Source organism: Bufo gargarizans, chromosome 1, assembly GCF_014858855.1.
Source record: "Bufo gargarizans isolate SCDJY-AF-19 chromosome 1, ASM1485885v1, whole genome shotgun sequence".
Classification (NCBI taxonomy): domain Eukaryota; kingdom Metazoa; phylum Chordata; class Amphibia; order Anura; family Bufonidae; genus Bufo; species Bufo gargarizans.
In genome coordinates, this window is record NC_058080.1 from 76218155 (window position 1) to 76243632 (window position 25478).

Below are 25478 nucleotides of genomic sequence, written 5' to 3' on the forward strand. Positions count from 1 at the left end.
GATAGTGCCCCAATACTGTGCCCGCTGTGCCCCCAATACTATACTGCAGAAACAGCCCCCCTGGAAATACTACTACCACACAGATAGTGCCCCAATACTGTGCCCACAATACTATACAGCAGAAACAGTCCCCCTGGAAATACTACTACCACACAGATAGTGCCCCAATACTGTGCCCACAATACTATACAGCAGAAACAGTCCCCCTGGAAATACTACTACCACACAGATAGTGCCCCAATACTGTGCCCACAATACTATACAGCAGAAACAGTCCCCCTGGAAATACTACTACCACACAGATAGTGCCCCAATACTGTGCCCACTGTGCCCACAATACTATACTGCAGAAACAGTCCCCCTGGAAATACTGCTACCACACAGATAGTACCCCCTTAAACAATTATTGGCACACAGTGCTCTAAAAAATAACTGCGTCCAGACACTAGTAGTATAAAGATGATGTCCCCCAAAAACATTTGTGCTAAGCTTAAACTGTGCCAGGGTGCCCCCCAAAGTAACAGTGCTCCCCAAAATCCCACCAATAGAAATAATTCTCTGCCAAAGCACACGTAGTAGTAATAATGCCCCTATAGTGCCCATACTAGTAATCATGTTCCTCATAGCCCCCGAGTAGTAGTAAAGCTCCGCATAATACCTCCTAGTAGTAATAATTCTCCCTATAATATGACAGTACATGAAATACCCCTGCTTAGTAGTGATGAGCGGCAGGTGCCATATTCGATTTCGACGAAATTCGCGAATATTCGATAGAATATTCGTTTTATATTCGTCGAAATCGAATATTCGTCATTATTCTTGTTATCGCGATTAATATGCGATTTAAATAATCGAATTTCGATTTTAACTTAAAGGCTACTCTCCTATTGAAATTGCAATTCGATTTTTTCAAGTTATAAAATTCGAATTTCGATTTTAACTTAGCACTGCTATATGCCATATTAGGCTAACTAATATGGCATATAGCAGTGCTAAGTTAAAATCGAAATTCGATTATTATAACTTGAAAAAATCGAATTGCGATTTCAACGTAATTCTCAAATCCGACAGTACATTCTAGTATATGGAGTCGTTCCCATGGTGATGGGGACGCTCCATAACTAAGCATGGAATATGGCTTCAATGGCTTGGTAGAATTAGCGAATTGACGAATATATTCGTTATATTCCACAAAACGAATATAACGAATGTATTCGTCATATTCCACAAAACGAAGATAACGAATGTATTCGTCATATATCACAAAACGAAGATAACGAAGTATTCTGCATCTTCATTTTAGCTACCTATTCATGAATTTCGATAATTCTAGCAATGATATAGGAAAGTTGACTACAGAGACAGCTAAGTTTAATTCGCTATGCGATTATATGACTGCTTTTTTTTATAAATAGTATAATTATAATAATTATCAGGTATTATAATTATTCTATTTATTTAAAAAAAAAGCAGTAATATAATCGCATAGCGAATTAAACTTAGCTGTCCAGTCAGTGCCCGTTGCCGCTTCTGCCGACTTCCCTGCTCATGGAGCGTCCCCATCACCATGGGAACATCTCCATATACTAGAATGTACTGTCGGATTTGAGAATTACGTTGAAATCGCAATTCGATTTTTTCAAGTTATAATAATCGAATTTCGATTTTTAACTTAGCACTGCTATATGCCATATTAGTTAGCCTAATATGGCATATAGCAGTGCTAAGTTAAAATCGAAATTCGAATTTTATAACTTGACATAATCGAATTGCGATTCCAACTTGGACCTGGTTTACTATATGGTTGGCTTCAATGGCTTGGTAGAATTAGCGAATTGACGAATATATTCGTTATATTCCACAAAACGAATATAACGAATGTATTCGTCATATTCCACAAAACGAAGATAACGAAGTATTCTGCATCTTCGTTTTAGCTACCTATTCATCAACTTCGCTAATTCTAGCAATGATATAGGAAAGTTGACTATCGAGACAACTAAGTTTAATTCGCTATGCGATTATATTACTGCTTTTTTTTAAAATAAATAGAATAATTATAATACCTGATAATTATTATAATTATACTATTTATAAAAAAAAAGCAGTCATATAATCGCATAGCGAATTAAACTTAGCTGTCTCTGTAGTCAACTTTCCTATATCATTGCTAGAATTAGCGAAATTGATGAATAGGTAGCTAAAATGAAGATGCAGAATACTTCGTTATCTTCGTTTTGTGATATATGACGAATACATTCGTTATCTTCGTTTTGTGGAATATGACGAATACATTCGTTATATTCGTTTTGTGGAATATAACGAATATATTCGTCAATTCGCTAATTCTACCAAGCCATTGAAGCCATATTCCATGCTTAGTTATGGAGCGTCCCCATCACCATGGGAATGACTCCATATACTAGAATGTACTGTCGGATTTGAGAATTACGTTGAAATCGCAATTCGATTTTTTCAAGTTATAATAATCGAATTTCGATTTTAACTTAGCACTGCTATATGCCATATTAGTTAGCCTAATATGGCATATAGCAGTGCTAAGTTTAAATCGAAATTCGAATTTTATAACTTGAAAAAATCGAATTGCGATTTCAACGTAATTCTCAAATCCGACAGTACATTCTAGTATATGGAGATGTTCCCATGGTGATGGGGACGCTCCATGAGCATGGAAGTCGGCAGAAGCGGCAACGGGCACTGACTGGAGCAGCCAGGAAGCCAGGAATCCAAAGGACAGGTAAGAACAACTTTAGGGAAGTGGGAAAGAAAAAAATATAACAATAAAAAAAAAAAAAAAAAAAAAAAAAAAGAATATTCGAAATATCGAATTTATATCACTATATTCGAAATATTCGCGAATTAGCGAAGTGCCGATATTCGCGAAAAAAATTCGATATTCGAATATTCGCGCTCAACACTACTGCTTAGTGCTCGCAGTTGAGCTAATGTCCCTATAATGTATGCCAGTATAAAATACCCCTATATAGTGCCCCAGTAAATGCCCTCATAGTGCTCCTCTCCCCCTTCCCCATAGTGTCCCCCATAATATGGCAGTAAAAAATGCCCTTTCGTAGTGCCCCCAGCAGATGCTCCTATAGTGCTCCTTTCCCCCATAATGTGCCAGTAAAAAATGCCCCTTCTTAGTGCCACCAGATGCCCCAATAGTGCTACACTCCCCCATAGTGCCCCCAAATAATGCCACATAGTTCCACTTTCCCCTATAGTGCCTCCCATAATGTGACAGTAAAAAATGCCCCCTTAGTGCCACCAGATGCCATAGTGCCCCCCATAATGTGCCAATAAAAAAGAACTCTTTAGAGCCCCAACTTCCCCATAGTGCTCACAAATAATGCCCCTATAGTGCTAACAGATGCCCCATAGTGCCGCTCTCCCCTATAGTGCCCCCCATAATGTGCCAATAAAAAAGACCCTTTAGAGCTCCCAGATGCCCCATAGTGCTCCTCTCCCCATGGTGCCCCCCCATAATGTGCCAGTAAGAAAAGCCCCCATAGTGCCCCCCCCAAAAATGGGCAAGAAATAAATGTCCCCAGAGTGCCACCCCAAAAAAAAGGTGCTGTGAGAAATGCCAGATGTCCCCATAGTGCCAGCTCCCCCCGCTAAGAAAAAAACAAAAAAACATAAAACACTAATACTTACCTCCATCAGCAGTGATGTGATGCAGGCCTCTTCCGGCCTGTGTCCCCCGCTGTGTGCTGCCTGGCTCAGGCAGCGCAATGATAATGACGTAATCACGCCGCCTGAGCTGCGGCCTATCAGAAGAACAGAGAAAGGAGACACCTCTCCCTCCCCTGCCCTGCCATCTGTATCGCTGCCCTGAGGACGGAGATACAGATGAATATGGAGATAAGCGCTTCCACAATGGAAGCGCACATCTCCTACTGCCCCCCCACCGCCGCTGGCAACTAGAACCAGGGCCGCGCCGCCTGTGGTGATCGGCGGTGAGGCCCTGAGGAATAAAAAAATAAATAAAAATGATTTGTTAAAGACAGCCCAGCGGCCGTTTTTAACATGCTTTAGGGGGGCCTGGGGGGCAATTGCCTCCCTGCCCCCCTTCCCAGCCCTCCCCTGCTGGTATACACGTATATATCTCCACATAAGAGGCTGCCAGTGCACCAAAGACAAAAATCCCAGCTCGAGACATACACGTGTATAGCAACTGGTCACTCAAAAGGTCCCATCCACTTGTGATAAAGACAAATGTCTAAATCTCAGCAGAAAAGTGCGTATGTGCATAGTATCATCTATCACAAAAATAGAGAACCAAGTCCTATAGATATGCGTGAACATATATGTATATATCACCTTGAAGGCAAATGAGGTTACTGCCAGTGCCCTAAAATAGAGCCATGTATACAGGCTTATACATATACAAAAATAAAAATATATACAGGAATCGATCACCAAAATAACTGTGTCTACCAAGTGAAGTCAAAGATCACAGAGATCGACCCCTGCAGCAAACACAAAAGTAACTAAATTGTATCACAAAGACATTGGTTTACAAAGCAAAGGGTAGCCACACGCTATGAAATTACATACCCATAAAATGAAAGACTGTCCAACTCAGGAGAGCCACGTACCCCGACGCGCGTTTCGGCTGGAATGTCTTTGTGATACAATTTAGTTACCCTTGTGTTAGCTGCAGGGGTCGATCTCTGTGATCTTTGACTTCACTAGGTAGACACAGGTATTTAGGTGATCGATTCCTGTATATACTTTTATTTTTGTATATGGAAACTAGGGAAGGAAGATCGACACCTGCTAGAGAAAACCCTAACTCCAGTCCTGACAGACTACCAGGATGAACAGGCCCCAAAGGTAGGCAAGTTCATGCACTGGATACCTAGAATTCTATCTCACCCTATAGGACCCTGGAACTAATGTCAGGACTGAGTCTACCTGTTCCTCCAAATGCATGGACTCAGGCCTAATGACAAACAACAGGGAAAGGCAACACACACATATATATAAACAAAATACAAAAAGGAAAGGAACTCAACCGAGAACCAAACACAAGCTAACCACAAGTCCAACAGAAGCTAAAAAACACATAGCTGATGTCACGGCTGGGTAATCGGGGAAAACCCTCAACCGTGCGGTATCCGTAGATGTTTGGTCGCTGCTTGGCCAGGACCACAGGATCAGGGAGCAGGTCACCTCCTAAAGCCTCCCTAATCTGACCCTAACTCCTAGCGGCATGAGCCGACCTTAAGGGTAGGAGGACTCATGCTCTGGAACCTCGGGTCCCTACTAACCCTCCGCAGGTCCCTAAGCTAGGAGCTGGGTAGACTACCTGTTCCTCCTGGATATGGAGGAACAGGAGCCTAGAATGGCCAAGCTGTAAATAAGGGGAAACCAATACAACTTATGGCAGTGGCAGGTACGTGGAAACTACAACCTCACCTACCTGCCACAGACACACAGCCTGGAACCCATGTAAAAGTGCTGTTGTCCACAACAACAGAAATTACAACAGCATACACCATACATCACACGGAAAACCAGGAAACCATAAGGTGCAATAAACAAGCAACCACACACACATAAACATTACATCAGACAAGGTAACAATTTATGACCAGAAGGGTGGACCCCACTGGCAGTTGGTAAATAACCAGAAGGATGTCTCCAGCAAGCATGGCTGAAGCACCCTCTCTGACTACTGCCTTCCACTGAGGCTTTATGGGGCCAAGAAGCCACACCCAACAGTCAGACACACACACTAGGAAGGAAGTTAACCCTTCCAACACCAGGGAAGGGAAAACACCAACTCAAAGGGGAAGTGCACACAATAACCCCCGTGCACACCAGACAAGGGAAGTGCACACAAACACACGTTGCCATGGGCAACCGCATGCATACCTGTTGTCCGCGGCAACCGCACTTGAGGCACACAACTAAGTGCCCCCAGCTGCAGTTGACACAACACCAAACCGCGGGCAACTGCATGCGGCTCTCAAGGAGTCACGACCATGACCAAGGGTCGTGACAGCTGAGTGGAAGAAACAACAATAAATAGAAAAGGTTAAATGACCATAATAGCCACACCGGACAAAAGAAGGTGTGGCAAGCACCAGAAGCAACATAGATGTCATTTGATCCAAAAGGAAAACATGTCAGATCAAACCACGCGTTGCCTGTCTTACAGATCTACTACCACCTGTCACTGGAAAGTCCGTATGTCTCGGTACGTCCGTGACACTCTCCCACAAAACACTGGTCCCTATCTGCAGATAACTAGGAGCTCTGACTTTTATACAGTTTCTAACTGATCTAGAACCTTCTAGTGGAAGGGGTGAATCTGGAGAAGCACAGCCTAACAGAAACAACAGGTTACGACTAAGAACACACCTGTGTTCGAAACTCTTCAACTATGCTGGGGTGGAGGATTGTGTCTATGTGAGTTATTTGCTACAAGAAGAAATAAAAGTGCAACAAAGTTTTATTGCAAGTGATGGATCAGTTTTTTCCTATTTTTCATGCGAGAGAATTGCCTGGCTCGTTCCCTGCACAGGTCTGTGGATTATGAGGTGAGCTGGATTTCTTTACGGACTTTAACAGAAGCAATGTTGCAGTTCACGGCTGCAATAGACTTGTATTGTGAATTGATACAAGTCAATGGGAATGACTACACAGTTTCCAGATGTAAACACCAGTCTAACAGATCTAAACCAGATGGTCAAAAGTTTACTGTAGATCTCTTTTCCGTCCATAACTCAGCTCTGCATAGTCCCTTATGACATTATTTGAAAATTAATAGCTTCTCAGTGCACAGGCTGGAAAGTTATTAGCCCTTCCAGACTTCAAAGTACCCTAGAGCACTACACAAGGTATTATGCACTTTGCAGCTTTGAAAGGGAACATTGCTAATGTACCCTTCCATGCTTTTAGATTGTGTGGCACACTATATCTTAATACAGCACCCCTCTGTCTGGGAATTGCAGAAACAGTTAACAAGCCTAGCTCCACTATTCCCGGCAGGAGCCCCAACACCACAAGCCTAGGATGCCTGCATCCTGATGCAGGAGGTTGTGCAATAAAGCACACAACCCTTCAAAAAGCAGCCGTAGATGTGCTTAAGATGTAGTGCAGCCAGAAAGATTGAGTGTAATTAAAACTGGTGCAAATTAAAACTGAATTAATTTGCCCTAGCAACCAATCATATTGATCCTTTCACTTTCCAAAAGAGTTCTGAAAAATGAAAGCTGAACTCTAATTGGTTGCTACGGACAACTAGGTCAGTTTTCCTTTGCATCCGTTTTGATAAATCTCCCCCTTTTTCTGAAGTGAATTTCATAATATTTTATAGATTCAAGGGGGTTTTCCGGGATTCTATCCTCAGGATAGGTCATCAATATGAGATTGGAGGAATTCCAATGCCTGGCACCACCTCCAATCTCATATCCTGAGGATATGCCATCCTATCTCTGGTAACCCTTTTAACCACTTCAGCCCCGCTAGCTGAAACCCCCTTCATGACCAGAGCACTTTTTACACTTCGGCACTACACTCCTTTCACCGTTTATCGCTCGGTCATGCAACTTACCACCCAAATGAATTTTACCTCCTTTTCTTCTCACTAATGGAGCTTTCATTTGGTGGTATTTTATTGCTGCTGACATTTTTACTTTTTTTGTTATTAATCAAAATGTAACGATTTTTTTGCAAAAAAATGACATTTTTCACTTTCAGCTGTAAAATTTAGCAAAAAAAACGACATCCATATATTATTTTTTTGCCAAATTTATTGTTCTACATGTCTTTGATAAAAAAAATAATGTTTGGGCAAAAAAATAAATGGTTTGGGTAAAAGTTACAAACTATGGTACAAAAATTTGAATTTCCGCTTTTTGAAACAGCTCTGACTTTTTGAGCACCTGTCATGATTCCTGAGGTTCTACAATGCCCAAACAGTAGAAAAACCCCACAAATGACCCCATTTCGGAAAGTAGACACCCTAAGGTATTCGCTGATGGGCATAGTGAGTTCATAGAACTTTTTATTTTTTGTCACAAGTTAGCAGAAAATGATGATGATTTATTTTTTTTATTTTTTTTCTTACAAAGTCTCATATTCCACTAACTTGCGACAAAAAATAAAAAATTCTAGGAACTCACCATGCCCCTCACAGAATACCTTGGGGTATCTTCTTTCCAAAATGGGGTCACTTGTGGCATAGTTATACTGCCCTGGCAATTTAGGGGCCCATATGTGTGAGAAGTACCTTGCAATCAAAATCTGTAAAAAATGACCGGTGAAATCCGAAAGGTGCACTTTGGAATATGTGCCCCTTTGCCCACCTTGGCATCAAAAAAGTGTCACACATCTGGTATCGCCGTACTCAGGAGAAGTTGGGTAATGTGTTTTGGGGTGTCATTTTACATATACCCATGCTGGGTGAGAGAAATATCTTGGCAAAAGACAACTTTTCCCATTTTTTTTATACAAAGTTGGCATTTGACCAAGATATTTTTCTCACCCAGCATGGGTATATGTAAAATGACACCCCAAAACACATTCCCCAACTTCTCCTGAGTACGGCGATACCAGATGTGTCACACTTTTTTGCAGCCAAGGTGGGCAAAGGGACCCACATTCCAAAGTGCACCTTTCGGATTTCGCAGGCCATTTTTTACACATTTTGATTGCAAAGTTCTTCTCACACATTTGGGCCCCTAAATTGCCAGGGCAGTATAACTACGCCACAAGTGACCCCATTTTGGAAAGAAGACACCCCAAGGTATTCCGTGAGGGGCATGGCGAGTTCCTAGAATTTTTTATTTTTTGTCGCGCGCGCGTTCACAGGAAATCTCGGGTATCGCGAGATGACGCGCCGATGCGTCCAGGAGGAACAAATCAACCACCTCCCGGACGCATCGGCGCGTTAGACGGTCGGGAGGTGGTTAAAGTAACACCTGGCCACATGATAAAAAAGGAAAAACATGAAAATATCTGCAAAAATGCAAAAAAAAAAAAATGTGTGTAAAACCTACCTTAACGGGGTTCTCAAGGATTTTTATATATACTCAAGATAGGCCATCAATATCAGATTGGCCACACTCCTGTCGACCAGCTGTTACCTTGTAGCTCTGGTGTCCAGCTGGTATAACTGCGGTGCTGTTCCTTTGGAAGTCAATGGGTGCACCACTGAAATTACCAGCCCTGTCCTCTCTACACTGGGCAGAGCTGTGTAGTTTCAACAGCAGGCGAAAACCAACACTTCAGTTATGGTTTTTGCATAGTGTGTCTTGGACCACTTTTGCACTCCCGATTGTTGATTCATATCTGTGTGCCCTCTTAATCTCATTGTTGCAACTCTAGATTCAGCACCAGAGCTACAAGGTAAGAGCTGATCATCGGTGGTGCCAGGTGTAGGACCCCCACTGAACTTATACTGATAGCCCATCCTGAGGATAGACCATCAATATCAAAATCCTGGAGAACCCCTTTAAGATATAGACTCCCATCAGGTAAGTGGATAGAAAGATGTTATATTCTTGTATCATTTGCATATGAAGCCTCTGAGGAGTTTCTGCTTCTATAGATCAGTGTAGCATGCACTTTTTTATGATGATTGACAGCAGGCAGCCTCAGGATTTCATGATGAATTTGTCTCCTTCACATGCAGGCTACTGTAGACACTATATTTACATTCATTAATATTGTATTTCCAGCAGAATAAATGGCATACCCACTGTTCAGAACCAGAGGGACCAATAATGCATTTTAGGATTAGACACGTACCCCGCACATAGTAACATGTATGTAACTACAGAGGGGGAAAGGAAATGGACTATTCATGAGGCAACGTATGGGAAGTCATGAAAACTGTAGGGATGTTTAATAACCTAACACGTTCATGTTAACAGATAACATTTTAGCAGAACTTCCCATGAGTCCTTGGAGATCTCCAACAGGTCAGCTTTTCTGTCTAAGCAATTTATATGCTAATTCGGTTTGCACTCTATCCATTAACATCCTGTTATGCAAGCAGGCCGGGGGACAGGAGTAATGTACGCGAGTAGTACTCTCTCAAGGACAAGAGGGGGAGATCGCGGTACAAAATACAACATGTTGCTTTATCCACATGGGACTTCTGATGCTAGCAGGCAAATATTTCCCTAAGATGCCTTCCAGTTCTTAGACATGACCTATTCTATACCATAAGTGCCTACTGTTAAAAATCATCTTCAGTAAGGCTCCAAATGTGCACATTTTTTTCTACAAAGTATAGGCCGTGCCCAATAATGGCAGCCACATAAGACAGTCCCGTATAAACAATACCTGAAGAGCACTTCCCTTCATGCATTCGTTTTTTATACAATTCTGGCTTTGTGTAATAGCCATAAGGAGGCAATCGCTCAAGTCAATGGCAGCAATATAAATAGACAGTACATATCCCCATATATGCCACAAACTATAATGGTGGCTGCCCGCAGACGTTTACAGTAACTTGCCTGCTATGCTGGAAGCATTCAGGAAAAGTTGTATTCCGGGTCAGTTATTGTCCGTTTGTTTAGTCATCTGTTGACCATATCATTCTTAAAGAGGACCTTTCACTGCTCCTGACATGCCTGTTTTAATAGTTTCATGCAGTCCCCGTGTAATAACAGTTCTGGAGCCTCTATTCTTATGGCTCTGTGTTGTGCCGTTCCTTTATTATTTCTACTAGAAGTTATGAATGAATTGCTAGCAGTCTGCAGTAAGGGTACGGAGGGGAGGTAACAAGTTGGGGGTGTGTCCCTGCACAGTCTCACTCTATCCAATCAGTGCTGCCATTTTTAGTCTGTGCAGGTACACGCCCCCAACTGGTTACCTCCCCTCTATACCCTTACTGCAGACTGCTAGCAATTCATTCACAGCTTCTAGTAGAAATAATCAAGGAATGGCACAACATACAGACATAAGAATAGAGAATCCAGAACTGTTATTACACGGAGACTGCATGAAACTATTAAAACATACATGTCAGGAGCGGTGAAAGGTCCTCTTTAACATCCATCTATGTCATTATCTCACTACCTTTATCCATTTGTTCTATCCATAGTCATTGTCTGACTACCATAATCATGTATTTGCTTCTTCTGACTACTATCCCCATCCTATTCTAATCACCTATTTTATTTCCTTGCCTTCTTGGAATTACCTGCTAATGTTATGACATATTACTTATTTTTTAGCTTTCCAGTTGTTGCATAGTTTGTCCCTATTTTAAGTCCTATGGGTATCTGACTACCAGGAGGTACTGTAAGCACCTGGGAGAGTGGATTGCTATAGGTGAAGTTCAGTTCTGCCATCTGTCATATATTAATATTTACAAGGAAAATCAAAAATACATAATGCATCATGGTTTTAGAGAAGTAGGGAAGAAGATGGAATTATTTTTCCATCAAGGGGCAGGGACAATTTTACATTCATTTTCCAGAATGCATCTATTCAACATCTATTAGCACTGGTTAATTAGGGTAGGAGCGGTTCCCCTGAGCACCGAGTTTCCTAAAGTGAACCAAAAGGGACCTAACCTAAGGGACAATGACATGCCTCGGGTAGAATGAATCATTAGAACTGACTAATATACTGATATCCATTCCACAATATAAATATACAATATGCAATAAATGAATGCAAACAAGGCCACATATGGGTTCCCCGAAGCACTGTACCACTTTGCCCTTTTAAGTTGGCGAGATCATTACATATTCTGCTTTAATTTCTGATACAAAGGAGTCATTTGCCAGAAGTGGAATTTGAAATAGTTCATGATTAATCAGCAGTATATAATAGAACAAAGGGGAATATACTGTATTATAAATCTGCAAAAAAGGTCATATTTTTGGAGGGATTTGTCTTTTTTTGGGAGGTTTAAATTATCCTTTGTGTAGATGAGTCATGAATTGAGCAGCATAAATGAATTTCCAGGCAAAGTTAATTGTGAGTAGTTGCTACGATACAACCATTTGAAATTCTCTCGAGAAGAAATATCAGAGGGTGGTTCTACAGCTCTGCATATGAATTATGGAGAAATCAAGATGTACTGGGCTTCAGATGTGTAGAGAATATTATATTGTATTGTGTCTACAATTAAAAAGTGGACGGAATAAGGCCAGTGTCAGTCTTTACTTTGCTCCCCTTCATGCAACTTTATGGATTTCTTACAGTCTAATTTGTTGGAAAACATCTAGGTCCTTCCTTGATGAGCTTGAGCTAGAAACATAAATCAAAAAGACAAATATAGAGGAAAATAATTGAATAATAAAACACTCTGAAATATGTATGGACATGGCATAAAATGCTAGCCCTGCCTCCTATTCTGATAGTCATCATGCAATATGCCATTGGTAGGTGGTCTCAGGTCAGGGAGGTCCTACGCTATACCTACATATACCATTGGGCATCTATGTTCAGGAGCGCAGACCCTGCACATATAGTGTGCTGCACCTCTATGTGCATCCAGCCACCAATCAGAGGAGGAGCGCGCCCAGCTATATGTACCGCCTAATCAAGGCCGCCTATTAGATAGGAAGGGCAAAAGTGCACAAGAATGGTGCCGCTCCCTCTAGCATATACTACAAATTAAACAAAAATCACAGAGTCTGCTTTCTTCAACATAGATGCTTAATGGTATATGTAGGTTTAGAGTAGGACCTGCCTGACTGAGACCACTTTGGCGCTGGGTAGGTGGGCACAGACGTGTTTTGATCAAAATATATTGGCTAAGAGTCTCAGATTTTATTATCAGAATTAGGCTACTTTCACACTAGCGTTGTTTGAATCCGGCGTTCAATTCCGACACCGGAACTGCCCGCCGGATCCGGAAAAACGTGTGAAAACGGATTACATTTGAATCCTGATTAGGATTTTGATCACAATGAAAAAATGCATTGGAAAAAACGGATCCGGCGTTCAGTCAAAGTATTCTGGATTTTTGGCCGGAGGTAAAAATACAGCATGCTACGGTTTTCTGAAAAGCCTGATCAGTCAAAAAGACTGAACTGAAGACATCCTGATGCATCCTGAACGGATTACTCTCCATTCAGAATGCATGGGGATAAAACTGATCAGTTCTAATTCCGTCCTTCCTGCGCAGACCGGAAGGACGGATCCGGCATTCCAGTATTTTGAATGCCGGATCCGGCACTAATACATTCCTATGGAAAAAAAAATGCTGCATACAGGCAAGTCTTCAGTTTTTTTCACCGGAGATGAAACCGTAGCATGCTACAGTTTTCTCTTTGGCCTGATAAGTAAAAAAGACTGAACTGAGGACATCCTGATGCATCCTGAACGGATTACTCTCCATTCAGAATGCATGGGGATATGCCTGATCAGTTCTTTTCCAGTATAGAGCCCCTAGGATGGAACTCTATGCCGGAAAAGAAAAACACTAATGTGAAAGTAGCCTTAGAGTATTAATATTTGTTTTCTGTGATTTTTTTTCATAAATGTAGCCATGAACATCTGCATGTTTATTTATCATATCGTACAGGATGTTTTTATTTCTGTTATCTTTTTTCTGTGATTTTTGGTTAGTTTGTAGTATATGCTTGAGGGAGTGGCACCTTCAAGTGTGAATGTGCTCCTATTTTATCCTGGGAGTAGCATTCTTGTGCACTTTTGCCCTTCCTATCAAACAGACCGCCATGATTAGGTGGTGTATACAGCTGTGCGCGCTCCTCCTCTCATCGGTTGCTGGATGCACAGAGGTGACGAGGAGCAGCACACCATATGTGCAGGGTCTGCGCTCCTGAATGTAGATGCCCAATGGTATATGTAGGTTTAGTGTAGGACCTGCCTGACTGAGACCACCTTGGTGCTGGTTAGGCGGGCACAGATGTGTTTTGATCAAAATATATTGGCTAAGAGTCTCAGATTTTATTATATCAGAATGAGGGCTTAGTTCATATATAATGCTTGCATCTATTTTGTTAGTGTATTATTATTTGTTTTTGGTCATATAGGGTTGAATAGTGATGGTCTATCCTTGGGTCATTAATGCCTGGTTGGGATACCTGTGTAGTAGTCAGGGTAAGATTGAAGCTCCCCACAGGCATGTCACAGACATAAATGGCGTAGTCACAAGGCACAGGACAGAAATACGGCCTCCACTCCAGCAGCAGGGTCTAGACCAACGGTTAAAACAGTCTGCTGTATCTAACAGGTACATCTCTAAAACCTTGCAACAGTCCAACTCACAAGTAATGGTGAAATAAGTAAAGGTCCTATTAAGGGGTGGAGTGGCCATAGACCCTACAGGGAAATCTCTGGATGGGCTGATACCTAGGAGGGCCACCCAAGCCCTCCTCAAGGCCTTCAGCCTGGTTCATAATGTTCTGATTCTCTCTTACAGACCTGGCCAGCAGCCGCAGGTGCCCACCTGAATTCAACGGTATCGACTTCCTCAGGACCTTCCTAATTATCTTGCTTTTGTCAATTTGGACCCACCTGCAGTATAAGGCCACTTTTATGTTTTTTTCCAAGGCCACTTTTAGTTCCCAGTTTTACACTGTTCCTATTGTGGGGCAGATTGCAGTTCTTTCCTGATACAGTGGTATATGACATACACACAGAGGCACTGCACTTGTCCCACAGAGGGGCACAGCACTGACATGAGCATATGCCCAACACCCAATGGTGGAAGCCATTTTATGATCTCAGCCACTGGTCTTCATAAGGAATACTGCATACTACTGTGCATTCAGAAAGTCTCCACATTTTCCACAAAATTCTGCTGCACTGAAAGTTCTCACAAGCACAGTGGCCTCCACAATTCTTAAATAGAAGAAGATTAGAGCTATCAGGACTCTTCCTTGAGCTGGCTATCCCAACAAACTAAGTAATTGGAGGAAAAGGGCCTTGGCAGGAGAGGTGACCAAGAACCCAGTTGAGCTCCAAAGATCCAGTGTGCAGATGGGAAAAACTTCCAGGTAGTCAACCTTTACTGCAGCACTCTACCAATCTTGGCTTTATGGCAGAGTGTCCCAGAAAAAACAGTACTAAAACGTTACTTTTAATGTTAAGATAATATAAAATCACTTGGTACCACCTCCTACCATTTAATGTTATATAGGAGAATATAAAAAAAAAAAAAAAAAATATCCCTAACCCTTTCCCTATTTCTATTTAATCCCTGCCTAGGAACAGAATGGCCACGCAGATAGGGAAGATCCCGTGTTTGGAACCTCCTAGTCACTCTAGTCAGTCCCTGACACACAGATAGGTCCCATCACCAAGGGCACATGATAGAGTTGTCCAATAGTCAGGGAATCAAATATATTTACTAACACAAAAGAAAATCCAAACAAAAATACTAATTTGTAGTGAATATTAGATAATAAGCATATATTTTTTGATCCCACTAGGTCCCAACACGTTTCACTGTGCCAAAAGCCACCAGTTCATCCATGTCAATCATCTTAAAGGGAACCTGTCACCGGGATTTTGTGTATAGAGCTGAGGACATGGGTTGCTAGATGGCCGCTAGCACATCCGCAATACCCAGTCCCCATAGCTCTGTGTGCTTTTATTGTGTAAAAAAACCTTTTTGATCCATATGCAAATTAACCTGAGATGAGTCCTGTATGTGAGATGAGTCAGGGACAGGACTCATCTCAGGTTAATTTGCATATGTATCAAATCGGGTTTTTTACACAATAAAAGCACACAGAGCTATGGGGACTGGATATTGTGGATGTGCTAGTGGCCATCTAGCAACCCATGTCCTCAGCTCTATACACAAAATCCTGGTGACAGGTTCCCTTTAATGCATTGATATTGTCACATCAAGGGATGGCAATCAGATAGTATTTCACATATACTGATGTAGGATATAAAATAAGGTGCATTGATTAAGTTGCATAAAATGGCTGATAATATAAAATGACCATCTGACCTTAATTGAAATGCCACTCTAAATACTGTTTAAGTCACCCCCTCATAGATATCAAGTACTCAATGAGTTAATGATCAAAGATGGATAATAATGCATCTTATATTGGACCACTCAAGGTCTAGTACTTGCGCTACTGAAGTATATCCAAATTTAATCGGTAGGTAGCGGTGTTGCGCCTAAGGGGGATAAGGTGGCAGCCACGGGTCTTGCGCTGTGAATAGACGTGGCGTTGACATATAGACAGCGCAAGACCCGTAGCTGCCACCTTATCCCCCTGAGGTGCAACACCGCTACCTACCGATTAAATTTGGATAGAGAGATCTGAAAATGGCTGTCCATTAACAGTCCCAATCCAATCTGACAGTTTGGGGGGATCTGCAGAGAAGAATGGCAGAAAATGGTGATGCAATATTTTAGTTTTCCCCTTTTAATAAATTAATAGAGATTTCTAACATTATGTTTTCACTTTCTCATTAAGTGGGATTGAGTGCAGAATAATGGGCAAAAACTATTTTTTTTATAATTAATTTTAGTACAAGGCCTCAATTTCAAATGTGAAAAGAGGTAAAGGGTCTGAAGACTTTCCAAATGTGGCCCTTACACCAAATGGCCTGCTTTTGTGTAATTTCCCCCCAATCATGGCATCTGTGGCTGTATTTTACCCTAGCACCATATTGGAATAGCCAATATTATAAAGTTACATGTGAAAGCCACCACACTTTACATACTGTATCCATAATAACCAAATAACAGCATTAACATTATTAAAAAGTATAGTTTGGAACATCTTTGTGGCAGCAACTGCAATGGTTAAAAAAGATGTTCCAATACATTTCACATAGCAGTAAGACTTATCAGGGGCCATGGTGATTACAGTCACTTTTCATAGTTTAACTCCTTCCTGACCAAAGGATTTCCAATGCTTGAGCCTTTGAGCCCTGAAGGATTTTCAATTTTTTTTATGTCTCCCTGAATCCATAACTTTTTTATTTGTCCGTTCACATAGCCATATGAGGGCTTATTTTTTTGTGAGACAATTTCTACTTTTTAATGGCACCATTTAATATTGCTTAGGATGAAGTGAGGAGCCGTAAAAAATTACAAATGGGTTTCCTTTTTATAGTGTTGCCTATTCAGTAAAACTGACATTTTAGAGTACGAGTACGATTATAACGATGCCACCTTTTTACAGTTATTTTCCTTTAAGCTATCTAATTCAAAAACAAAAGATAACAGCACAGTCAGTAGAATTGTTGGGTGCTCTGGGAGTATTGCTAAAATCCACAAATAGATCCAAAGACAAATGATAACACAGCACTGTCGGGTCCAACACCCTTTCACTGTACCTGGAGTGCTGCCTCATCATTTGTCTTTGGATCTATTAGTGGGTTTTGCCTATACTCCCAGTGGGATTGCACCCAACAGAGGGATTGTTCTCCAAGGGAAGAAAATATGCACCCTCCTGTCATTGCAGGGCACTAGGGGGTATTAGTGTGAGGATTGCCTCTGTGACCCATGTACAACTATCATTGCCAGAGCTACTACTGCTCCATCCTCCTTACAGCATTCCCCCATGGGCTTCTGCATCTCTCTCTTTATGGACACTAGCAATCTTCTCAAATGACCAAAGACATGCAATCACTCTCACTATTTCCCTGCAATGCCTATCTGTGGGGTTCCAGTCCTAGATCGAATGGCCAGTCCATCTCAGAAGTGTGGCAGGCGTCAGAAGCAATATAATCCAAAACAAGGTCAGTAAAGTATAAAGCCATAAGCGTGCATTAACTTTACTGACTCAGTCCAAGCAGGGTCCTTAAATGGTCCTCAACCTTCTGCAGTAATGCTTCTTTCCTCAGAGGTTGGTTCTTAGTAAACTTGCTTTTACTTGCAGCCTTTACTCACAGGAATAGTGTTTTCCTGGAGCAGGATTCTGTCTTGGCCTACTAGGCAGTAGCACACACTTGATCACTGGCAAACTCCACTAACTAGCGGAAATGTGGGACCAGCCCATTACCCGGTAGCTAGCAGTAAGAACTGCCAGTTAACAGTTTTCTTCCTATACATAGCCTTTTTGGGTTACAAAGTGTATAGATCATAGTCAGTATTACAGTGAATACTTTAACCTCTATAGTAATAAACCATAACCTTAATCCTTTAGCACTGAACTATAGCATTAACCCTTTAGCAGCTGGTCACTGCAAGTTTGATTACAGATTTTTTTATTTTATTATTCTATACTCTTTTGTAGATAGGACTAATGCTAGCCATACACATTAAACAAATGTTGGCCGAACCAGTTGATTTTGACAAGACCAGCCAATCATCTATGGTGGGCCTCCTGACTGTCCACAGAGGGCAGATGTTAGGAGAGATGAGGAGCAGGCAGCTAGATTTCAACTGCTTGATCCTTCTGTTCTCTGTGAGATAATGTTCTGCCAGAGAAATCAATAGGGCTGACAGAGAGATAACCATGTAAAGCATTCAATTTTTTTCTTCAATCGCATACAGGGAGTGCAGAATTATTAGGCAAGTTGTATTTTTGAGGATTAATTTTATTATTGAACAACAACCATGTTCTCAATGAACCCAAAAAACTCATTAATATCAAAGCTGAATATTTTTGGAAGTAGTTTTTAGTTTGTTTTTAGTTTTAGCTATTTTAGGGGGATATCTGTGTGTGCAGGTGACTATTACTGTGCATAATTATTAGGCAACTTAACAAAAAACTAATATATACCCATTTCAATTATTTATTTTTACCAGTGAAACCAATATAACATCTCAACATTCACAAATATACATTTCTGACATTCAAAAACAAAACAAAAACAAATCAGTGACCAATATAGCCACCTTTCTTTGCAAGGACACTCAAAAGCCTGCCATCCATGGATTCTGTCAGTGTTTTGATCTGTTTACCATCAACATTGCGTGCAGCAGCAACCACAGCCTCCCAGACACTGTTCAGAGAGGTGTACTGTTTTCCCTCCTTGTAAATCTCACATTTGATGATGGACCACAGGTTCTCAATGGGGTTCAGATCAGGTGAACAAGGAGGCCATGTCATTAGATTTTCTTCTTTTATACCCTTTCTTGCCAGCCACGCTGTGGAGTACTTGGACGCGTGTGATGGAGCATTGTCCTGCATGAAAATCATGTTTTTCTTGAAGGATGCAGACTTCTTCCTGTACCACTGCTTGAAGAAGGTGTCTTCCAGAAACTGGCAGTAGGACTGGGAGTTGAGCTTGACTCCATCCTCAACCCGAAAAGGCCCCACAAGCTCATCTTTGATGATACCAGCCCAAACCAGTACTCCACCTCCACCTTGCTGGCGTCTGAGTCGGACTGGAGCTCTCTGCCCTTTACCAATCCAGCCACGGGCCCATCCATCTGGCCCATCAAGACTCACTCTCATTTCATCAGTCCATAAAACCTTAGAAAAATCAGTCTTGAGATATTTCTTGGCCCAGTCTTGACGTTTCAGCTTGTGTGTCTTGTTCAGTGGTGGTCGTCTTTCAGCCTTTCTTACCTTGGCCATGTCTCTGAGTATTGCACACCTTGTGCTTTTGGGCACTCCAGTGATGTTGCAGCTCTGAAATATGGCCAAACTGGTGGCAAGTGGCATCTTGGCAGCTGCACGCTTGACTTTTCTCAGTTCATGGGCAGTTATTTTGCGCCTTGGTTTTTCCACACGCTTCTTGCGACCCTGTTGACTATTTTGAATGAAACGCTTGATTGTTCGATGATCACGCTTCAGAAGCTTTGCAATTTTAAGAGTGCTGCATCCCTCTGCAAGATATCTCACTATTTTTGACTTTTCTGAGCCTGTCAAGTCCTTCTTTTGACCCATTTTGCCAAAGGAAAGGAAGTTGCCTAATAATTATGCACACCTGATAATGGGTGTTGATGTCATTAGACCACACCCCTTCTCATTACAGAGATGCACATCACCTAATATGCTAAATTGGTAGTAGGCTTTCGAGCCTATACAGCTTGGAGTAAGACAACATGCATAAAGAGGATGATGTGGTCAAAATACTCATTTGCCTAATAATTCTGCACTCCCTGTAGATTGTAAATGAAAAGGCAGCCCACATGCTTAACCACCTCTCCATTCAAATGGGGGACACAGGACCTCTGTTTTGGCAGTTGGTGGAGGTGCCAGCAGTAAGCACCCACCGATCTAGCAATTGACACATAGCCAGTGGGTAGGTAATAAATTTGTTTGCACTGGAATACCCCTTCCATGATTATTTTTGATTGATAATACTTGTGCCTTTATCAGAATAGTTATTGTTAAACTTCCAGCAATGTCAATCCAGAGGTTTTTATTAAATATCTTATCACGATAAACATAAAATTTGCATATAAATGAGAACATCATTAAATCACATTAACAATCAAAACAGCATTTAGTACTAACAATGACACTGATGATGATGAGGAAACAAAGATGACTCTATGCCTTCCTAGGTTAAATGAGTATATGTGGAGTAGGTAATGAGAAATTACGATGCATAACATTTACTGATCAAGAGGATTTATGTAGAAGAAATCAAAGGCGGTCAAAAATAGAGCAGAGCTTATCAAATGCCATCACTCACCAACAATACCATTAATTGTTAGAATGGCTTCCTAATCTGATTGCACGTCTCAGCGCTGAGGCGGTTTACATAATGTTCATCCTTTAGAAGGTCAGAATACCCAAGTCAATGTCAAACCAGCCTCTAAATATAGCATATGATGCAATATGCTTCACAAAATGAGCTTTCCTCATTGTTCTCAAGCCACACATTCTAATATAGTCAGGATTTAAATATTGTCACCTTGTAAGAACATGCAAAGTTACATTTAAATGAAAAATTAACTTTAGATTAAAAAAATGAGCATTATTTCTACATTTGATTCTGGGCATGTGTTCTATAATCAACCATAATGGAGAATGTTCCATAATTGATCTGGAGACGGGGCTTGTAGAAATCCATGTGTTTGCCACCAAAAAAAAACATGCAAATTGTTGGAGATGATTTTCCACACTACATCTTCTGCATTTGAATATATCCTAAGCAAACACCGGGAATCAGCTAGGAACTTATAGCTGACAGATCTCCACCATCTTTGAAAAGGGATTAAAATGTGTTTAATTGTGTATAGGTCATAGGTCAGCAAAGGGGTTACACCTGATACTTTCTAAGGCCTCTTGCACACGACTGTATGCCCTCCGAGATATACGGTCCGTGAGTGGGCCATATGTCCCGGAGCGGCATTGATCGTGCGCACGGGATCACACAGCATCATAGATTACAATGATGCTGTAGACATCGGGCCGCCCGTGGGACTTATTGTCCCGCACTCATATGATCTTATGAGTGCGTGATAATAGCCCCGCAGGCGGCCCGACATGCACGGCATCATTGTAATCTATGATGCTGTGCGCTCCCGTGTGCACGATCAATGCCGCTCCGGGACATATGGCCCACTCACGGACCGTATATCTCGGAGGGCATACGGTCGTGTGCAAGAGGCCTAATGCTGTGTAACTAAATACAGATGATCAGGGGGACTCTATGCAGCGTACCAGATCCGCAGGGGAAAACATATGAGGCTCATGGTGGGCCGATGGGGGTAGTAGTTTATGTACTCACTGTTAGAGGAGCCTCTCTGGGCCGGCGTGCAGTAATGAGGAAGACAGCATTAAATCCTCCGGGGCACTCTCTATTGCAGGGAACACCAGCCAGAGGGAAGTTGAAGTGCCCTTGATGGTGTAGGTGTTTAGGGTGCTTTGGTGGCTAGGCTCCTGAGTTTGTGACGCCAGCACCGTTAGGTGCAAATGTTGAGAGTAGTAGTATTATTATGAAGGAGTCGGTTGTTATAAAACAAGTTGAACTTTACTAAATCAATTGTCTCAGTACAGCTGGTTAAGTTCATCAATAAAGTGCATCTGTATGGTATAGGTGATGACCCCGAAATTGATAGAGGTAATCCTTATATCAGGTTTAGGCAATTGGCAATTGAGGAGTTCTCAATTGTGCAGATGCTCATAGAGAGGACCAGCCAAACTGCATGGTAGTTAGCTAGAAAGTGGTGGTAAGTGATGCTTGTCACTTGACTCATTGTCCTAGGTTTTAAAGTGGAGGTCAGATCTGGAACTTCTACAGCAGCGATGAGTATTGAGTGGTGGCAGACCTGTGATAGGGCACGCAAAGAAGAACAGACCACTCAATTCTCTGTAGTAAGAAGTACCGGTATAGACAGTGGTGTACTAGACAGTGCTGGGTAGAGACAGTCAGTGTGAGAGCACCAAGTCTGAGGTCTCTGAGTGTGTATGTGCAAGGCGTGGAAAAGATGCATGGCCTATGGAGTGTGCACCAAGTGGAGGAAAAGCTGTGCCGTATATCAACCAGCATAGCTATCTTCATCGCTTCCACAGGGAGAGACTCCAGGAATTGTTAATACCCATTGATTTTGATGCAACACCATAGGAGCAAGTAAGCCACCAAGTAGAGACATTGATATTGTCAAGCCTGTTGCCTTTAAGAGACTTTGTTTTGTAACCACAAAGCTACTTGCTTCTTGTAAGACATAGTGTAATCCAGTGGCTCACCCTTTGTTTATTTATGGACCTAGGTGCAGTGTCATAGGCGTACCCACTGCCAATGTAAAGAACAATAGAAAAAACAACAGATTGACAGGTACACTATCATCTAGGAATATATGAAAAAATATTATCGGTTGGTATTAATCAACATTTTAATAAAAATGTATTACATGATAACATACAGTATATTAAAAATATATTAAATATATAATCATAACCCCCCAAATGGTTAAAAGTCCAAATAGAATGAATTGATATCAGGATAAACAGTTATCATATATCTCCATATACTCATTTTTCATAGTCTTAGTCCATATGTGAACTGATTGTGGAATATTAATTGTTAGTAATAGTTTAGTTGATTACCCAGGTCTTTAGTAGTATTAGGATACTATTAGTATAATAAATGACTGTGTCCAATAATATGGAGCTCACTGTTACCGCTCCTGAAGTCTCTCTTTGCTGGGAGGGAGCACTGGCTCTTACTGTGCTCCCGGCGTCCCATGTGCAAGGTACTTTCCAGCTTAGCGGAGAACTTCTATGCGTAGACTATTGCATTCGTTTTCTCATTCACTCAGCATCCCACATGGTGTCTAGCTCCTGCGTTGGTTGGCCTGATGCGCTGTGTGACTTGTCATTCCAGTACACTGCTCCAACCAGGTACATCTATCTGTATGCTAGACAGGGACTCTTACTGATTTAGAAATATAAATCAATATTGTTATTTGTGGAAAATAACAATATTGATTTATATTTCTAAATCTGCAAGAGTCCCTGTCTGTTGCTCCCTAGGGCCAAGCAGTAAAAGAAGGCACACCCTTTCTTCCCCTGGGGCATACCATGGTTCGGTGACTTCTTCCTGATGGGACTTGGGGTGCTTATGATGTTAGGTGTTTAGATGGGTGCAAGGCAAAGAGCATGTAGTGCAATGGCCGACGTATTGTGCATGAGACTATAACCAGGCCAGATTTAACAGAATAAACATCTCTATCTACTGTAGTGCAAAATAGGAGTTGTAGTACATCCAGCGACAGCAAAATATAGTTCTAACTGTACACAGTGCAATTCCGAGATAATGATGTATGGATTTGGGCAAGGGTGAAGTCTCAAGTCTCTTCCAGTAGAATCTATGGCCAGCTATAGTACTCTTTCTCTGGTGGCTGTAATGTCCACTGAGAAATAGAGAGTTTTAGAGATACTACTGGCCAGAACGTGTCAAGGTGTGAACAGTGTCTTAACAGTGTCCCTCACAGTAAAGTCTTAACAGCTTTTGGTAGCAGTTACCTTGCTGATTTCAGCGCTCTAATGCAGATTCTAGCTTTCCAATTCTCTCTGTTGTCTCTTTCTCTTCTACTTACATCTGGTTAGGCCTGTTTCCCACTTGCGCTTTTTGCGGGGAAAAAAACGTTTCTGTTTAGTCCTCATGCATTCTGAATGGAAAGAGATCCGTTCAGGATGCATAGGGATGTCTTCCGTTCCGTCAGCATTCCCTTTTGTGACCGGACACAAAGACGCTGCAAGCTGCGGTTTTGTGTCCAGTCATAGAAATGGAACCAACCGGGTCCATCACTAAAAACAATGTGAGTCAATGGTGATGGATCTGTCACCCATTCACTTTCAATGTATTTAGTGATGGATCCAGTTTGTTCCGTGTTGATTTCACACAACCGCATCCTAACGAAACAAATGCATCATGATGTGCAAAAACGGGTACTTTTAATTCCGGTATTGAGATCCTCTGCTGGATCTCAAAACCGGAACGAGCAACACAAGTGTAAAACAGGCCTTAGTCTTCGTGGCTTGAGGCCTAAAAGGAGGAAGCACAAACCACAGCCTCCTCTCTCTCTAAACTCAAGTCTATACTGCCTTAAGGTTAGAGGTGGGACCAGCCCACACCTAACCTCCTACAAGAGCTGAGTCAGGATTGTTATTCCCGACTGTGCCTGCCATACATAGTTATGCTGGCTACAGTACATAGCATTAGAGAATAAACAATTTGCAAATACTCCCTTGCTCTGGGCAGGGACGGATTGGCCATATGCCCTACAGGGAAATTTCCTGGTGGGCCAATGCCCAAGGGACCATCTGAGACCTGGCCAGGTACATAACGATCTGATGCTCAGAGCACTAATTAATGCTAGGAGCACCAGGTACATATGCACTTGGCCAGCAGCCAGAGGTCCCTCCTAAATTCAACTGATGGTGATAGGGCAGTTGTCACAACCAGACAGCTGAGAAGCTCTGACAGAGGCCTTTCAGAACCTCCTCCTTGAGTTTCTGTGTTGTGGTATTCAGTTCCTCCTCTCGTTAGCCTCTCTCAGCTGTCATGTGTTGGACTAATTGCTTCCCTTTAAATTCCTCCCCAGAATGCTTTTCTGGGCGGCTTATATTTCTTCCTGGAGTGTGTGTGCATGCTAACTTTGTTCTCCTGTTTGCTACAAAGCTAAGTGTTGTACCTTTATCTGTTATTTTCTGTTTGCTGGATCCCAGGTGACCCTGACTCCCTCCGTATATTGTGTAGGGAGCCGGTGGTCGTGTCCCCTCACTATTGTAGGGTGCTCAGGGCTTTATAGTCAAGGTTCGTGGATATGCAAACCTCCACCATTAGGATCTTTGCATAGGCTGAGCAGCCAGGGAAAGTGCCAGGTCTTCTGCAGGGGTCTCCCTTGGTTCCTTAGCTTTTGGATCCAGCGAGTCATTTATACATGTTGCTTTGCCTTGTTTCCTGTACACCGTCCGTGACATTATAAGCCGCCATAACCGTCTCAAGCATGGATCCGGTTTCACTTTTGGCTGAACGCTTCCAGGGTCTTTCATTGGAGGTAGCTGATCTCCGTAAGACTTTTTCTCAGCTTCAAGTGACCGGTTCAGCTTGCGTTCATGGAGTTTGTTCTGAGCCTAAGATCTCGCTCCCGGATACGTTCTCCGGGGGTAGTGAGAATTTTGTGC